The 12701-nt window shown below is 33.8% G+C and overlaps 1 long non-coding RNA gene across 1 annotated transcript; it reads left to right on the top strand.

Annotated features, from left to right (window-relative positions):
• The first annotated feature begins 9543 nt into the window (after positions 1-9543).
• On the top strand, positions 9544-11363 carry LOC101249425 (uncharacterized). Its single transcript, XR_011212376.1, has 2 exons — positions 9544-9817; positions 10871-11363. It is a non-coding gene; the product is annotated as an uncharacterized lncRNA (long non-coding RNA).
• The last annotated feature ends 1338 nt before the right edge of the window (positions 11364-12701 follow it).

Below are 12701 nucleotides of genomic sequence, written 5' to 3'. Positions count from 1 at the left end.
CTTAGTGAATATGTCTGCAGGCTGTTAAGATGATGTTAAATGTGTTGTACTAACCAATCCTTCTTGTATCTTTTCCCTCACGAAATGATAGTCTATATCTATGTGTTGTGTTCTCTCATGGAACACTGGATTAGCTGCTATTTGAATCACAGAAGTACTGTCTGAGTACAATGGCACAGGAAGATTAATCGTGATTCCAAGTTCATCAAATAAACCAACAATCCAAACAATCTCAGCAACTGTAGATGTCATTGCTCTATATTCTGCCTCTGCTGAACTTCTAGACACTGTCACTTGTTTCTTAGATTTCCAAGATATAGGTGAACCTCCATATTGTACCAAGTATCCTGTAATTGATCTTCTACTATTAATTCATGCACCCCAATCATCATCACAGAAAACCTGCAAATCATTTCCCCCTGTTGATGCCATCAAAATACCAAGTCCTGGTTCTGATTTCACATATCCAACTAGTCTCATTGCAGCCTCCATATGTGAAGTCTTTGGAGAGTGCATAAATTGACTCAAGCACTGTACAGCAAATGATATATCAGGTCTAGTAGTTGTGAGATACAACAACCTCCCAATTAACCTTTGATATCTTGTAGGATCTTTTAATGTTTCATCAGGACATGTAGATGAAATATTAGCATCAAATTCAGCTGTAGTAAGTTTTTGATTCAATTCCATTGGAATTGAGACTGGTTTGGCACCTGCCAACCCCATGTCTGATATGAGTTCTAAAGCATACTTCCTTTGATGTATTAGAATTCCAGCATCACTTCTAGCAAATTCGAGCCCAAGAAAGTATCTTAGTTCTCCCAAATCCTTGATCTTGAAAGCTTGTTGTAACCTCTCCTTAGTTTGTTGAATCATCACTGGATCATTTCCTGTTAATAACATATCATCCACATATATAAGAACTATCATTATCTTGTCTTGTTTTCTCTTTGTAAACAAAGAATAAACTCTTGTGCTTTGATGAAATCCAGATTCAATCAAGGTATGTGTAAGATTGATGTTCCACTGCCTTGATGCTTGTTTCAGGCCATAGAGGGATTTTAGCAATTTACACACTTGATTGTTTCCATTGCTGTTGTTCTGCCTTCTACTAAAACCTTGAGGCAATGTCATGTATACCTCTTCATAGAGATCTCCTTGTAGAAAGGCATTGTAAACATCCATTTGATGAATGTGCCAATGATTAGCAGCTGCAATTGAAATAACAGACCTTACAGTGTCCATTTTAACCACTGGTGAGAATGTCTCTTGGTAATCAAAACCTTCCTTTTGATTATAACCTTTGGCCACCAATCGTGCCTTGAATCTTTCTACACCACCATCTGAATTATACTTCACCTTGTAAACCCATCTACAGCCAATGGCTTTCTTGTTCTTTGGCAAGTCTACTAATTCCCAAGTCTGATTATCTTCTAGAGCTTTTATTTCACTTTGCATTGCATCCACCCATCTAACATCTTGTATAGCTTCTTCATAAGTAGCTGGCTCATTTTCAACTGAGAATTTTGAAATGAAACTTTGATACTTGTTGGACAATCCAGAATAATCTAGTACTGAAGTTATTGAATACAAACATTTGTTAGTCCCACTTGTAGTAATGTAATCCGTATGCCAGATTGGAGGTTTAACACTCCTAGCAGACTTTCTTATTGTAGGAACATCCTGATGGAGTGACACTTGTTGAGCAACACTATCTGAACTAGAATGAGATATAGTGGGTTGTGGTATTATAGTGATCATTTCATCATAATTGAACAAGTCTGTATTGGAAACAGGATCAGCTGATGATGTAGTATTGTCTTTGAAGGGAAACACAGACTCAACAAAGACTACATCTCTATTAACAAAGAATGTTTTACCCTCCAAATTGTACAATTTGTAGCCCTTTTGTGCAGTCTCATACCCCACTAAGACAGACTTTATGGCCCTAGGACTAAATTTGTCTTGCTTAGTAAGATTAGTAGCAAAACACAAGCAGCCTATCACTCTTAAATGATCAATTGAAGGAAGATTGTTGTACAGTTTCTCAAAAGATGATACACCACTCAAATTAGTAGAAGGCACTCTGTTGATCACATACACTATAGCTTGAACACATAAACCCCAAAATCTATTTGGAAAACCAGCCTGAAACTTATAGCTCTTGCTGTCTCTAGAATATGTCTATGTTTTCTTTCCACTACACCATTCTGTTGAGGTGTATATGGACAAGAGCTTTCATGGATAACACCATGTGACTTAAGAAGTTCATTGCAATTAGAATTAAAAAACTCAGAACCATTATCTGTTCTTATCTTCTGAATCTTTTTACCAAACTGAGTTTAAACTTCTGTAAAGAAATGCTTTAACAAACTAACAACATCTGATTTCAATCTCATTAGAAAAGTCCATGTCCATCTTGAATAGTCATCAACAATAGTAAGAAAATATCTCATACCATCAAAAGTTTCAACTCTATATGGTCCCCAAACATCCAAATGAACCAGCTGGAAAATATTTGTTGATCTACTAGTATTGTTAGGAAAGGGCAGCCTAGTTTGTTTAGCAAGTGGACAAACTTCACAATCATGCAGTGTAAATTTACTACCAAACTTATTTAAACTGGGAATCTTCCTGATTACACTCATAGGTACATGACATAGCCTTTGATGCCAAACAGTAGCTTTATCTTTAATATCTTGTATTGCTGTTAAACATCTCTAAGGCATATCTTCTACTTGTGTATCCACCATGTATAAACCATCTCTTTCTTTACCAGTCACCCTCACCTTCCCAGATGAGAGATCCTGAAAAACACAGTAATTAGGGAAGAAGGTGACACAGCAATTCAAATCTTTAGTCATTTTCGAAACAGACATAAAATTGAACTTGAAATCTGGAATACATAGCACTTGTCTAAGCATATCACCTTTTCCTATAGGACAATTTCCAATGTGAGAAACCTTTGTAGAATCTACTGTAGGTAACTGAACACTACCTGTATTTTCTATCAGTCTTTCACAATGTAAATACTTAGCATCATTTATCATATGATGTGTAGCACCAGTATCAACTACCCACTGTAATGAACCATCCTTAGATAAGTAAGAGTTACCTGCCATATTAGCAACACAATGTGTATCACCAACAGTTGTTTGATTCAACATTTGAATGAGTTTCTGATGTTGTTGTGGTGTAAACATTGGCATTGGCATCATCCCAGATTCTGCAGCTGGATGAGACTCCTTTTGAGTAGGTTGTGGAGCATGATGATGGATGGATGATTCCTCATAGATTGAGTTCCCTGCAACAACTGTGTCCCTCTTTCCTTTGAACTCTGAAGGATATCCAATAAGTTTTAAACAATCCAGCTTTACATGGCCAGTTTTGTGACAATGATCACACTTCAATAGTTTGTTACAATCACTTCTCATATGCCCCTTCATGTGACAATAATCACAGAAGGCATTAGGATTGTATGGCTTCTTATTCCTAGAATTAGATCTCGATGTATACATTGCTGTAGGATTTAAACTTTCTGGCATTGACCTACTTAAATTTGCTGCTAGTTTCTGACTTTTATCTTGACTTATCATGGCATAAACCTGATTAATGCTAGGAAGTTGATGCATCAACATAATTTGACTACGAGCCTGAGCATAGCCATCATTAAGTCCCATAAGAAATTGCAACATTCTCTGATATTGAAGATGCTCAAAAAACTCTTTAGACTTAGGACAATTACAAGCTGGTGGTGGCATGATGCTATCATATTCATCCCAAAGATCTTTGAGTCAGTAGCATACTGAGATAGAAGACACACCTTGAAAAAGTGTAAAGATCTCCTTATGTAGCTGAAACACACGAGAACTGTTGATCTTGTTGAATCTTTCTTTTAGATCTCCCCAAATCAAATGTGTATCTGAACAGAAAAGAACACCACTGTGTTGATCTTTACTCACATTGCACAAAATCCATGAAACAATAATGGCATTACATCGATCCCACAGTTGAGCTAAACTCCCTGAAAACTGATCTCGTTTCACTATTCCATCAATGAATCCTACTTTGTTCTTCCTAAGCAAAGCCAACTGCATTGCTTTGCTCCACAAAGTGTAGTTATCTGTTCCTGTAAGCATTATTCCAATGTTGAGTGAGCCAGGTGCATCAGATGGATGCAAGTACAAAGGATGAAGATGATCAATGGTCGTGGATGCCATTGATGTTCCTGTGATTTCCCCTGCTGAATCTCCAGTAGAAACCATCGAATTAATAACTTTAGCTACTCGTTTACAGAATCAGTGGCTCTGATACCATGTAGAGATTACAGATTCTAACAAGAATCCATAATCAAAGCTCTGTTGGAGCTCAAGAACACGCAGAGAGAATGCAAGATTATTGGAAGGGAGAAAATTACTTCATTGATCTTCAATGTCACACAATACATCACTTATATACAACTTACTAACTAACAACTTTGTAACTAACTTTGTAACTAACTTGTAACTAATTCTTCCTAGCTATAATCTAGTATGTAATCCTCACCATAATATACTATATGCTTCAATATACTTTCAATGTACATCAATGTATTTGTTTAACTGAAACCCGAAAAAATCCAAATTGTATTAGATTGGTTTGATCTATAAATTTAAATTTCATACAAATAATTTGATTTAATATTTAAAAAATCTGAACCAACCTGATCATGTACACCCCTATTTGCTATCATAGACTCTAGCTATATTGAAGAAAATTAAAATTCAGATGGACATACCCATACAAATGTTACTGATGTTATTCCATATGGAGCAATTGAAATTGAGCACACACTAAAAAGGGTGAAAAATCAAGATAAACGGTCATTTATGACTTTGATAAAATGATCAAGCTGAGAGATACTAAATCAAGCTAATGACGTTAAACGTTAGAACTAATAAAATTGTATTAATTTTTATACTATGTCATTTGGGCTTATTTGGAGACTATAGTTAATTCCTAAGATCCTTAGCCATCTCATTTACTCTCATTCCCTTAAAATCAAATTCTTCTCCATCAAGCTTCTCTATAAGGCAAGAATAACAATTTCAAAACTTCGAGTCTTCTTGGGTTTCAATAAAGATACGTGGAAACTTCATCAATGAATCCTTCACCCATTAAGTTCCAAACTAATCTCAGTTTCTTATGATTCTTTCTTATGATTCTTCTCCAATTTTAGAGTTTCTTGATTTCTTATAGGTTCTCATTAAAAATTTAGTTATTTTTCATGATTGATCTTATTATACATAATTGATCTTAATTCAACGTCTTCAATGATATTTTTTTATAAATCCATGCTATGCAAGTATTTTCTTGATCACAATTATGTTATTTTCACATGCATTATGAACTCATATTTTTATGAATTATGAATGCTTATCATGATTTAAATAATTTCTAGAGTCTGTCTTGCCTATATTTTTTTAGGCCAATGCCTTAGGGCCTCAATTTTAGGGGCCACAACATTTTTTCTTACTATTTCTCCAATTATGCACGTCTCTATTGGGTATACTTAGTACCTAGTGCATTACAAAAGGAATCTCAATTATCAATAAAAAATTTGTTGGTAAATTAATTAAATCGGTTAACAAATTAAATTATCAATCAAATGTCAACTTATATTAATGAGTTGCTAAAAAGTTTGTCGGTAAATATTACCAACTGATTTTAATTTGTTGGTAATTTACCAACCAAAAATTAGTTGGTAAACCCCTAAATATGTTGCTACAAAATTTTGAAGTATGGCCTTGAAATTTTCGTTGATAAATTTTCCAACTAATTTTTGCTTAGTATATCGTTAATACCTTTACTAACGAATTGAAAAAGAGTTGGTGAATTTTTTTCTTCATTTTTCAATTCAACATTGTAATTGGTTGGTAATTTTAGTAACAAAAGTTTTTGTTGGTAATTTGTCAATAAATTTTAAATACTTTTTTATTTTTATTTTTGGTTTTCCATCCGGTGTTCGGTACCCACATTGGAACCCGGCTAAATTTGAATTCACACCGGAAAGTCCCACATTGGGTGGTGAAGCACTCCCTAAGACCCTAACAATGATTATGTACCCGACGGAAATCAAACCTAAGACCTCTTGGTTAAATGTGCAAGAGTACTTACTAATACACCACAACTCTTGTTTGTAATAAATTTAAAATACTTTAGTATGATTATTTATCTTTCTAATAAATTTACTAATTGATTGTTAGTTTATTGATAATAGGGAAAATACACAAGTACCCCCTCAACCTATGCCCGAAATCCCAGAGACACACTTATACTATACTAAGGTCCTATCACCCCCCCTGAACTTATTTTATAAATAATTTTCTACCCCTTTTTAGCCTACGTGGCACTAGTTTGAGAAAAAAAAAGTCAACCATCGTTGGGCCCACAAGATAGTGCCACGTAGGTCGAAAAGGGGTAAAAAGTTATTAATAAAATAGGTTCAGGGGGGTAATAGGACCTTAGTATAGTATAAGTGTGTTTCTGAGATTTCGGGCATAGGTTGAGGGGGTACTTCAGCATCATCCCTTGATAATATATCATTCAAGTTCAATGTTAGTAATTGATTGACAATATATTTAAAAAATTATTAACTGAATAATTGTTCACCAGTTTAAATATTTATTAATTTATTGAATTTAAAAATCTAAGAACATGAATATAAATCCAAAAATATAATCAATTTTATAAATCATATTTGAATGAAACAATGCAAAACCTATGTAACAAGTTAAATTAATCTCAATATGACACATATCATTATATCAAAAAAATTTAATTTGAGCACGTTTACAGAAAATATTGACCAAGTATAAATTTTGGCCAAAAGTTAAAACGCCTAACAACACAAACTGAAAAATGGAAGTCTCAAAACGTGAAACGACCATCTTATTAGCTATAAAAATGACATTTCGAAACTAATCGAACTGAAATAATTTTCATCAGAGCATATTTAGTTTAACTTTTGGCAAGTTTACCAACAAATTACATTTCGTTATTAATTTACCAACATATTTATATTTGTTTGGTAAATTTTGCAACACAATTTTGTCGTTGGTAAATGTTTAGTTAGTAAGTCATTGGTAATATATTAATAAATTATATAAACAATTTTTTGTCATATTTACCAACCAATATATACTTTGTTGGTAATATTACCAACAAAAGGTGTGTGTTAGTAATATTTCTGTTGGTAATCCATTGATAGAAGGTTGCTAAATTTGGCGTCATTTTTTTCCGCCGTATTTACCAACTAAAATAATTAGTTAGTAAGATATATGTTGGCAATCTGTTAGAATTTCGTTATTAAGTTTTAAAATATTATTCCGTTAGAAATATGTTGATAGTTTAGTTGAATACTAACCAACTTAAGTTGTTAGTAAAATTTTGTTGGCAATTAGAGGTCTTTTGTAGTGGTGGACTTTTGGGATGGTTATTTATTATTATTAGCGTCCGTTGACCTTTAGTAGTAATCCCTAAACCCAAGAACTACGTGCCGCCGTAGGACTTAGAGTTTGTTTGGATTGACTTTTAAAAATAGCTTTTAAGTCAAAAATAAAAAGTCAAACTTAAATGACTTACAACTTAAAAAAATAAAAAGTAGGGGGAGATCTACTTTTGATTTTAACTTTTTTTTTTTTTTTAAAAAATAATCATTTAAACTTATATTTAACCTTGTCAAACACTTCTAAAAGCTAGAAATGACTCAAAAGTGGGTTTACCCTACTTTAAAGTCAATCCAAACAGACTCTTAGTCTTTTACAAACATTAGCTAATTGACCCACCTTAGCTTAATCTCATGTTCCTTACTTTGGCAAGTAAGACACTCTCTTTTCGGTACGGGAGCAGAACACTAAACTCCATATTGTAGCTCACATGGTTTATGTCATTTAATGAGATCTCCTACATTTGTTACGACTTTAGAATATTGCATGACCTTGTACTATATTTTCGAAACCACATGATCAGTTTACATGCTATGTTTACTTGATCATCATTTTTGACAGATTTATCATGTTATTAATTATGTCATGCGTGTTTACGCATTTCTCCATATTCAGTACATTTCGAATACTGGCCGTTACTTTTCTGCCTACATTGTTTCATAATATTGATTCTGATGCATATCCTTCCAATCGTGGTTAGTACATCATCCTATCAACATTACCCAACTTAAGTGATTGCTCTCATGGTTTGGGGATATGTCACTTGTGATTTCTTATGTTCATTTCAGACTCTACTTTTGATTTCAAATTGTTTGGGTCAGCTAGAAATTTGTCTTATCGACTCACTTATATGAGAGGCTATTTAAAATATTGACATTCTCGTTGATGCATCGTTGTATTCGGATTTCTCTCTTTATGCTATGTCAGAGAATGTATTCCGCTTTTCATGATTATTTTAGTTATGTATGCGATCTTACTATCATGCTACGTCATGTGGTTAACTTGAGGCCATTTGTGATTTTACGCACAGTATCATTTTTAAAAATAGTCTTGAATTGTAATAAATATCTAAATCTTTTGTATTTTTTAAGAATATGACAAACTCTCAAATTGACCATATTTGATTAAAAAAGCAGTACCAAAATGAATCAGGCCAAAAATCAAGCCATCCCATCCCATATCTCGACAGGTTCTATTCCACCCATCCCTCTATAAGTGTAGATCCTAGATAATCAAGGCCAGAATCATTCTGAGATTGGTTCATCCCGGCTCGCCTGTCCTTACATGTGATGTGTATTTACTATACATAAATTTAATTTTTTTATAAAAAAATATGATTCATAGTTATAATTAGAATTTTATGGAAACTTCATCTCTAATCTTTCTACACTCTCACTCTCGCCTCTTTCATCTTTTTCCGCAATCTGTCGCTCACCTCTATCCTCAATTTGCTCCCACGCTCTCTTGCTCTTCATCTCTCTCCTATAATATAAGTACAAATGGTAATAGTGAATGGTATAAATACGAATGATTACAATTAGTGAATAAAATACACAAGACAGTAGATGAATAAAATACAATTAGTTACCAATTATAACAATGATACAATTATATCATCGAAAAAATTATATTTGTTAATACAATTGATTTGCATCAATAAATTGAATATTAGTAGTCTTTGATACAATTATATTCATAAAATATAGTTATATTTATTGATACAAATCAATTGTATCAAACGTATTCGTGATACAATTAATAATCAGATATACAAATTAACTGTATCTCTCTCGTTGTTCTCTCCAGATGTCACTCACCTTTCTCCTCCCTCTTGTAATCTTGGTCTTCTCTTTCCTCCTTCTAGTAACTATATATTTTTGTATAGATCAATTATATTTGTAATACAATTATTGGTCAAAAAGATAAATCAATTGTATTTCTTTTTCCCTATCAATTGTCTCTTTTCTCCTTCTGACATGTAACTACAAATCATAATTAAGCAAATTATAGCTAAAAAACCTAATTAAACTTCAAATATTAGGTACTTTTGAAACTTACTCTAGTTAAAACAAAATTTATTCTCTAGTTAAAAAGGAAACTTGTCTTAAAAAGCTAATTGTGGATGAATTTGTGATTTGGTGGAGTAAAGACATTAAGGTAGCAGCCGTTGAAAATTGACAACACAGCAAACTCTTGAAACACTAATTTTCCCCTTGTCTGAACACAGCAGAAGAAACCCCAAGAATTAGAGATGCAGATGCCCAAAACCCCTAATTTGGGGCCTCTTCAATCATCCTTGTTTTTTACTCTTTTCTTACTTTTGATTACAGGTTTCTACCCTTTTCTGCTTACCAATCTTCATTTTCATTCTTTAGGAGAAAATAAAGAAAGATCTGTGTACCCCACTTGGATTTAATGCTTAATTTCGTAAAAGTGAAATATATACAGAGGAAAGTTTCAAATTTTGTGTTAGAACTGAGTTATATGGCTCTTTAACTTTTTCTTAAATCGTTATAGTTTAGATTTAATTGGAATACTATTAGTTTCAATATTAAACTTTGATTTGTTGCTATGATTGTTTTGTGCGTCTACAAAGTACCAATCTTGACCTCCGAGGAAGGAAAAACTGTGTGCTTCTGTTCTGATTTGATAAATCGTACTAGGGTTATTCTTTGTTTGTTGTCTGTGCTCATAGAGGTTTAACTCTATTTTTAAATCTAAAATGTCTATGAGAAATAGGATGGTCATGGGGTGGATTTAAGGCTATGTGGAGTGGGGCGGGTTAGTCTCTAAGCGGGTGCGGGATGGGTCAAAGCCTTAGTTTTTTAAATTATGCTCATTTCTTGTGTTCTAGTGCAAATTCTTATCATGAACTTAATTTTATACACCATCTTGGAAGAATTGTTTTTATGTAGAGCTTAATTACAAATCTTTTTTTTCTCGAATTGTAATTCCAATTTCGTTTTATTTTCCCAATCTGCTCCGACTAGGCCACTAATAATGCCATTCTTTGACAATTTCATGTAAGAATTCGTGGTAAAACTTTTGTTGCAGTAATAAACTTCGACAATTTGCGATTCTTTGATTTTAGTTTATTCATCTTTCTAATCTAAGTAGGAAATTGGGATTAATCCACTGCGAAGTGCGAACAATAAATTAGTCCTGGGGTGGTAATAACTTCAAGTGGGGCAGGGTGGGTTTGTGCGGGCGGGGCGGAACCGGTTAAAAAAGAAAAAAATGATATGGGGGGGGGGGGTTGTGAATTTTGTGGGTTTGACTATACCTGCCCCGCCCCCACCCCGTTGCCACCCCTAATGAGAAATTGTTATCTGATCTCTATTAATGGTTAACATGCTGAGTCATCCTTCGTGGTGTTTATAAAGGTTCGGCAGATTCCTCATCAACATCAAATGAAAGTAAAGGGAAAAGTCATTCATCCAGAATTTCCACCGGAGTGAGAGTAGTGATAGTGTGCCTTGGAATTTTAGCTTCTGTTGGATTTTGTTATGTCCTTTTCAAGATATGGCAGAAGAAGAAAAGGGAAGAGCAGCAAGCTCGTCTCCTAAAGCTCTTTGAAGAAGATGATGATCTTGAGGTTGAGCTTGGGATTCGGGATTGAGATTACATTTTCTCCATCTATAACACAGTGCGTTCTAGAAGAGGTGTGAGCGCTGTCATTTTACAGAAAATTGGGGTTATTTTCTTTTTAGTTTGTATCACAACAATAATATTAGTCTTTGCATTGTGTATAGTTGAAGATAATTTGTAGATTATATTCTTGTTTTAGCTTGTAAGGTATTTCGTAATTGACATTAATACAATGCTAAAGACGCCTATAATCTGCAATGGTTACATGACACTTCTGAGAAGTGTAAATGATTGCCTCTGTTCCTAGGTCAATCTCGATGGGTTTACTATGTTCTGATGGAATCAATAAATCCTGTGTGCATATATTTTCTTAATCTCCTTGGTATTTAAGATCAATTTGGTGTCCACGTATTACTCTGGCTTATGTGTCAGGGTTAAGAGGACATGCCATATCTTTATTTAGCCAAAATGGGAGCACCTGACTATAATTCTAGTACTATGAATGTTAAAACTTCTGTAGAGCCAGGTATCTCTTCATTCTTCAGCCATTTATCTTTGAGGTCGAGATCACAAGGCATTAGGGGTGCGTGTTTGAAGGAAGAGACTTGCCAATATCAAATTTAGCTTCTGGCCAGGTGCCTTTTCGTTCTCCTTTGTTGGCCTGGTATTTGTGGTTGATTCTATTTCCTTGGTGCATTTACAGGCAGGATTCGCTGTTATATGTTACTAATTGAGTAGCTAGTAGCATGACATTTCAACTATGTGAGTCGCTACTCGTTTTATAATGACTTTTGATTCTACCTATACACCTACTTGTATTCATTACTTTAATGTTGTGCTGGAGTACTTTCATGTTATATTAGAGAAAGTGGTTTATCTGTTACTGCTTCTTTTATTTCCTCAAGGTCAAGCTCTAAGATTGTTTTTCTTGAATGAACTAGAGAGTATATAGGATCAGTATAAAACATATATTTGGAAGAAGCTAGTCTGGTGGTGTGGATGCATATGGTTGGTCCGAGTAGGATCCAGTAAAGTAGAATAATTTCTTGCTAGTGTAGGGGTCTCAGCTGCGTACTGCAGTAAAAGAGTGTTATTTCTTTATCTCATTGGTTTTTCTCCGCTATGAATATTTGGATTTTTAGAAGCGGGAAGGTCAACCAAATCCAAAGGTTTACATGGTAACTAAAAGGCGAGTGCCATACAGTTTTCATAATAACTTTACCAATTACTCTTGATTCATTTCGTTAGATTGCTGTCAAGATAAGAATGTTGTCTGTGTGATGAGAAATATTCACCCCACCCCAAATCTATGCATTTCTTGGGCATCAAGTTTTATTCTGAGCGTTTCACACGATCATAGTATAACTTACCTAGTGAAATCCCACAAGTGGAGTCTGAGTTAGATAGATATTGATATATTATTTTCGATAGAACTGATAGTCATTTATACAAAGCAAGCAGTGGGAAGCCTCATTGAAACTCCATTTTGTAATTGATGCATTCTCCATAAAGAAGTGATTATCATACTTGGAATCTCAATTACTTGCTGTCATTGGTGTGAGCTGCAAGTTCTTTCAAAAAAATAAATAAATATATTAATTCCACCATTGTGATGAGAGGTTGAGG

The sequence above is a fragment of the Solanum lycopersicum genome, chromosome 11, assembly GCF_036512215.1.
Source record: "Solanum lycopersicum chromosome 11, SLM_r2.1".
In the NCBI taxonomy this organism is placed as follows: Eukaryota; Viridiplantae; Streptophyta; class Magnoliopsida; order Solanales; family Solanaceae; genus Solanum; species Solanum lycopersicum.
The sequence above is the reverse complement of the archived record's forward strand: the minus strand, read 5'-3'. Positions and strand labels throughout refer to the sequence as shown.